Genomic DNA, 6,763 nt, shown 5'->3' on the forward strand with positions numbered 1-6,763 from the left:
CCATCTTTCCCTTTAATTTTATTTTTTTCTTTTATTTTCCTCTTTTTTTTTTTATTTTTCCTTTTTTTCTTCATATTTTTATTTTTCCAATTTTCTTTTGGCTTTCCTTTTAATTTATTTTTTATTTTCCTTCTAATTTTCATCCATTTCTCTCTCTCTTTTTTTTTTTTTTATTTTTTCTCAGAATTTTTCTTTTATTTTCCTTTTAATTTTTCTTGGTTTTTTTTTTCCTGTTCCTAGTTTTCTGTCTTCCTTTATTTTTTTCTTTTTCATTTTTTGTTTTTCTTTTCCTATCCGTTTTTGTTTTATTTTTTCTCCACTTTACTTCCATTTCTTTCATTTTTTTTTTAATTTTCTTTTATTTATTTTTATTTTTTCCACTTTATTTTTATTTTTTCCACTTTATTTTACTTCCATTTCTTTTAATTTTTTTTCTTGTATTTATTTTAATCTTTTCTATTTTTATTTTTTTCACTTTATTTTACTTCTATTTCTTTTACTTTTTTTATTTTTATTTTATTTATTTTAATCTTTCCCATGTTTCATTTTTCCCCATTTTTGTCCTCTTTTTTCTCCATTTTTAATTTTTTTCAATTTTTCTGCATTTTTCCAGTTTTATTTTTCTCCTTATTTGGCTTCCTTTTTTTTTTTTTCAGTTTCTTCCTATTTTTTCATTTATTTCAATTTTTTTCCTTTTTTAAAATTTTTCTTTGTTTTTTCATATATCTCTTTTTTTTCTTTTTTCTTCATTTTTTCCTTTCCCTTTCATGTTTTTCCCATTTCCCCCAACTCTTTCAACTTCTTTTTTTTTTTCCCCCACGTATTTCTCCATTTTTCCTTTATTTTATTTTACTTTTTCCCCCATTTTTCCTCCTCCCCTTGCCCTTCGGTTCCCCTCGTGTCCCTCCCAGCTCGTACAGGGTATCAGACATGAATGTGCCTTCAGTGCTCTGCCCACCGCGCAGAACCGACTAAAACACCCCAAAACACCCCAAAAATCCCAAATCCGAGGAAAAAAACCCCCCGGGATCCCCTCCCAGCGATGCCTTTTCCTTTTCCTCCGGGGCGGGGGCAACTAAATGAGAGAAAACTCAAGGAAAAAAAAAATATATATACAAAAATATGAAAAAATGGAATTTCACAAAAGCCGTTCCCGGGCGGGAGGAGCCGAGCGGCGCCGGGGCCGGGGCTGGGTCCGGCTGAGGCAGCGCAGAATAAACTGAGAGTAGTGCAAAAACACGCCTTGGACTCTTCATTTTTGGGGGGTTTTGATGGGTTTTTAGGGGCTTTTTTTGGGGTTTTGGGGGGGATTTTAGGAGGGTTTTTAGGGGCTTTTTTGGGGGGTTTTTGAAGGGTTTTTAGGGGCTTTTTTTGGGGTTTTTTTTTGGCTTTTTGAAGGGCATTTTTGACCCTTTTTAAAGACCCATTTTGAGCGGTTTGGGAGTGCTGTTTTTGGGTTTTCTTTTTGCTTTTTGAAGGGTATTTTGGGTTTGGGGGCTTTTTGGGGGTTTTGTGTGCTTTGTTTTTTGGGAGGGTTTTTTTTCTCTTTCTAAGGGGCTTTTTTTTGGTTATTTGGAACATTTCTGGGGTGGTTTGTTTTACCTTCTGGGGTGTTTTTTTTTTTGGTGGGCTTTTCTTGGGCTTTTTTGGAGGTTTTTGGGCTTTTGGGGGGGTGTGGAAGGCTTTTCGGGACATTTTTTGAGCTTTTTTTGGGAGTTGGTTGGGGGCTTTGTGCTTCTTTTGGCCTTTCCTGGGGGGTTTTTATGGGGGTTTTTTGGAGGGCTTTTTGGGCCTGTTTTGGGGGTTTTTGGAGGGCTTTTTGGGTCTGTTTTGGGGGGTTTTGGAGGGCTTTTTGGGCCTGTTTTGGGGTTTTTTTGGAGGCCTTTTTGGGGTGTATCACAAGGAATTTCCTCCTCCAAACCGCCCGTCCTCAATGCCATCACTGCCTGGGCATGCACTGAGCTCTTCCAGCATCTGTTGGGATTTCTGAGGGGCTTTTTTGGGCTGCATCACCAGGAATTTGGTGGTGCTGGGGATCCCAAATTCCCGGGCATCCCGCCTTCCCAGAGATCCCAAATTTTGGAGATTTCGGACTCCCCTCTGGAGATTCCCAAATTCCTGAAGATTCGGCTCCATCAGCCGCTCAATCCCTTTGCCTCGGGATGAATCCCTCATCCCCCACAACCCCAAAACTGCAGCTCCACCTTCATTAATTAATCAATCAATCAATCAAATTATCAAAGGAACCAGCCCTGCGCGCTCCTCCAGCCCCACAAAACCCCAGGAAAACCCCGGGCAGGACCCGTTTATTCACCTCCCAGATCAGACATTAAAAACCCGCTTTCATTTTCCGTTTCCCCCGATTTTTTGCGGGGGTTTTTTTTGTTTTTTTTTTGTTTTTTTTTTTTTTTAATTTTATTTTAATTTTCCCCGGTGCCTCATTCCCCGGGAGGCTCTGCCAGGCTGCTGCCCCCGCTCGGAGACGCCGTGGGAGGGGAGCGCCGAGCGCCGAGCGCGCGTTTCCTCTCCGGGGGAGCCGGGGGTGACAGCGCTGTGCCACCGGTGCCATCTGTGCCACCACCCCGGCCCGGGGACACGCCGCCATTCCCGGGATTGTTCCTGGGATTATTCCTGGGATCATTCCTGGGATCATTCCCGGGATCATTCCCGGGATCATTCCTGGATTTTGGAGCCCTGGAGGTGACAGCGCTGTGCCACCGGTGCCATCTGTGCCACCACCCCGCGCGGGGACACGCCGCCGTTATTCCCAGGATCATTCCCAGGACCATTCCTGGAATCAGCAGCTCCCAACACTGGATTCCTCCAGGAGCAGGCTGATGGTCTCAGCTACCAACTAAAAGAGAAGAAAAATCTCATTATCTTTTGAAAATTGGAGTAAAGAATCCATGGTGGCAGCGCTGTGCCACCGGTGCCATCTGTGCCACCACCCCGGCCCAGGGACACGCCGTCGTTCCCAGGATCATTCCTGGGACTGAGTGGCCTGATGCTCTCTGCCCCCTAGAAGAGGAGGAAAAACTCTCGCTTTCTTCGTACAAAATGAGCCACAGGTGGATTTTGAAGTCTCGGAGGTGACAGCGCCGTGTCACCAGTGCCATCTGTGCCACCGCCCCAGGGACATGCCAGGATTATTCCCAGGATTATTCCCAGGATTATTCCCAGGATTATTCCCAGGACTGGCACTTCCCAACGCTGATGTGCTGAGCTCCCACCTAAAAGAGAAGGAAAAGCTGATTTTCTTCTGAAAAAGTGGCAGAAATGAGCCAGGAGTGGATTTTGGAGCCTCGGAGGTGCCACCACCCCAGCACAGGGACATCACTGCCATTCCTGGGATGATCCCACGTGGATTTATCCAGGAGCCTTTTTCTGGGTCCGGGCTGATGCTCTGAGCCCCTACTCTAAGGGAAAAGCTGATTTTCCTTGGAAAAGGAGCCAGGAGTGGATTTTGGAGGCTCGGACTTGCCGTGAGGGCCTTGGGACCTTTCCCCAGGCTGTGTCACCCGGAGCGGAGGGGACAGGACACCCCGGAGCCGGTGCCACCCTCTGCAATGAGATTTTCCAGCTGAAAATGTTGGGAAGAGGGAAAAATGGCACGGGGAACAGAGAGGAGTTCCCGGCGCTCCCCTTTTCTCCCCGACGGGCTCCACGGAAAGCCCAGGGGATCCCATGGGATGACCCAGCGCTGTCCTCGCAGGCTCTGGGGAACCCAAATGCCCCAAATGCCAGGGCAGGGACAATTCCAGCAGCTCGGGCCTGTCCTGCCTCGCTCTGCTTCTCCTCCCAGCCCTGGCACAGCCCCGCTTTGTCCCCAACGCCCGGGGACCCCCTGCGCCCCTCGGGGCGGTCCCCGCATCCATCGGGGCGCTCCGGGATGGTTTCCCTTCCGAATTCACTCCCGACCTGACGGAAATCCTTCATTTGCACTTCAAAGCGCTCTGCAGCCGATCCTCGGCAGCAGCGGCCGCTCGGGGCTTTTTGGGGCCCTGTTTGCGGCAGATGCGGTCCTGCAGATCCCCGCAGATCCCCCCGGATCCCGACCCTGCAGATCCCATCCCTGCTGATCCGGATCCCCTCAGATCCCATCCCTGCAGATCCTGTCCCTGCTGATCCCCGCAGATCCCTCCGGATCCCCGCGGATCCCGACCCTGCACATCCCATCCCTGCAGATCCCGTCCCTGCAGATCCCTCCGATCCCTCCGGATCCCGCCCGTACTGTCCCACCCTCGGGCGCCATTCCAGGCCCTCTTTGCCCTCCCCGGGCCATTCCCTGCTGGAAATTCCAACGGGAGCGACCACCGAGTGCCGGTGCCCGCCCACATTGCCCCTCAAAACGTTCCTGGCCTCGTGGTGCGGTTTGAGCTCCCGCGGGAATCCTCTGGGGTCTCGGCACCCCCGGGCGGTGCCCCCAGTGCCAGGGGTCTGTCAGAGCCTGGGTCCCCTCCAGGATGCCCAGTCTGCCTTGGGAATCCCAGCTTGGAGCTCCCCGTTTGGGGCTCTGCTCCCTTTGATTCTCCTGCTGGGGCCCAAAACCCCGAGCTGGATTTTCCAGCGGTTCCTTTCCCCCCTCGTGCCAGAGCCATGCTCAGCACCGGGATTTCTCTGTGCTGCCATCCCCCATCTCGGCTTTGGGGCTGGATCCCCCTCAGTGCTGCTCTTTCACCCCCATTCCTGCAGAGGCCTTGGCGGGGATGTTTGGAGGGTCGGGGACCCCCAGGTCCGCCCTGGCCCATCCCTGGGGCTCTGCTCCCCATCCTGTTCCTTCTGCCGGGCTGGGATGAGGCCCTGGCAGGAATCCTGCGCCCCCGGGGTCACTCAGGGCCGTGGGTCTGTCTGTGCCGTGGGTCTGTCTGTGCCGTGGGTCATTCCAGGCTCTGTCCTGGAGATCTGTGGTGGCAGCGACCCCACTGAGGGGTCTGCAGGGGTCTGTCCGTGCCGTCGGTCTGTCCGTGCCAAGCCAGGCTCTGTCCCGGGCGTTGGGGCTGGCAGTGACCCCATTGAGGGGTCTGCAGGGGTCTGTCCGTGCCGTCGGTCTGTCCGTGCCATGCCAGGCTCTGTCCCGGGCGTTGGGGCTGGCAGTGACCCCTCCCGGGGGGTTTTTGTGCCCCGCAGCCCCCGGCAGCGGCGGCGAAAGGAGAGCAGCTATTAATAACGCTGCGCACCGGGGAGAAGATGCGAGGATGTGAGGATGCGATTCCATCATGGAAGCGGCTCCGGGAACAATTCAGGGAATAAAAAACGCTCGGGCGGCGGGGGGGGGCTGGGGGGCGGGGGCAGGGGGGGAGCCCAGCCCCCACCGCGAGCCGGAGACCCCCGGGATGGAGGGGAGACCCCCGGGATGGAGGGGGGACTCCGGGATGGAGGGGAGACCCCCGGGATGGAGGGGGGACCCCCGGGATGGAGGGGGGACCCCGGGATGGAGGGGGGACCCCGGGATGGAGGGGAGACCCCCGACCCCACGACCACCCTGGGGCTCGGGGCGGGCACGGGAGGGGCCGGGGGTCGGTGTTTCCCCCCGGGGGTCGGTGCTGCCCCCCGCCCCCCGGGCCCGGCCGTGGCGGGGGTGTCGGCTCCGCTCCCTGTCCCGCCCCCCCCCGGAGCATCCCCGGTACCGGCCGTGCCCCGGGGGGGGCGGGGGGGTCGCAGCCCCGGGGGCGGCCCCGGCGCGTGGCGGGGGAGGGGCCGCGGCCGCCCGGTGCCCACGTGGTTTGTCGGTGCCTCCGGAGCGGAAGAAACGGCGGCGGGGCCGGGGCTGCGGCGGGCACCGGGAGCGGCAGCGCGAGCGGCGGGACCCGGCGGGGCGGGGACGGAGCCGCGTCCCGGCGGCGCCGCCGCAGCGCAGCAGCAGCGCCGGTGAGTGCGGGGCCTGGGCCGGGGGCGCCGGGAGCGGCCGGGGGGGCGCAGCGGGCAGCCCCCGCCCCACCGGGCCTGTCCTCTCCCGCCGCGGCGCGACCCCGGCCCCGGCCCCGGCCCCATCTGCCCCCGCCGCCTTCAGCATCCCCGCTGCGTCCTCACCCGCGGCTCCATCCCCATCCCCATCCCCATCCCCATCCTCATCCTCACCCCCATCCCCATCCCCATCTCCATCCCCACCCTCATCCTCACCCCCATCCCTGGATTCGCATCCCCATCCCCACCCTCATCCCCATCCCCGGTTCCGTGCCCATCTCCGCCCGTGCTTCCATCCCGCTTCCGTCCCCATCTCCCGCTCCATCCCCATCCCCGGCTCCATCCTCATCCTCATCCCGTCCCGGCTCCGCCCCGCTCCCCTCCTGCGTTTCCGTCCCCGTCCCCCGCCCGGCGACCCCCGGCGCGGCGCGGCCCCGGCCCGGCCCGGGGGCGTTCGGGGACGGTTCCCGGAGGCTCCGGGGCCGCCGCAGGCCGGACCCCCCCGCTCACCCCATGGCGACCCCCGGCCGCGCTCACCCGCGCTCCGGGCCTGCCGCCGGGGCTCGGGGGCGCGCTCCACCCGTCCCCGTTTCCCGCCGGTTCTCCCCCGGTTCTCCCCCGGTTCTGCCCCGGTCCCGCTCCCGCTGCCCTCGCTCGTGGCCGTGGCGGAGCCCCCAGCGCCCCCCGCGCCCCCCCAGCCCCTCAGAACCGGGAGAGCCGCGGGGGGGTCCCAGCAATGGGGGGGGGGGGCTGCCCTCGGCCGGGTCCCGCCCAGCGCATCCTGCGGACCCCAGAAAGGTTTGGGGGGCAAGGCCTGTGCCCAGGGCAGCCTCCGTGGGTGCCAGAGGCCCGGCAGCGC

The sequence above is a fragment of the Melospiza melodia genome, chromosome 30 (genome assembly GCF_035770615.1).
Source record: "Melospiza melodia melodia isolate bMelMel2 chromosome 30, bMelMel2.pri, whole genome shotgun sequence".
NCBI lineage: Eukaryota > Metazoa > Chordata > Aves > Passeriformes > Passerellidae > Melospiza > Melospiza melodia.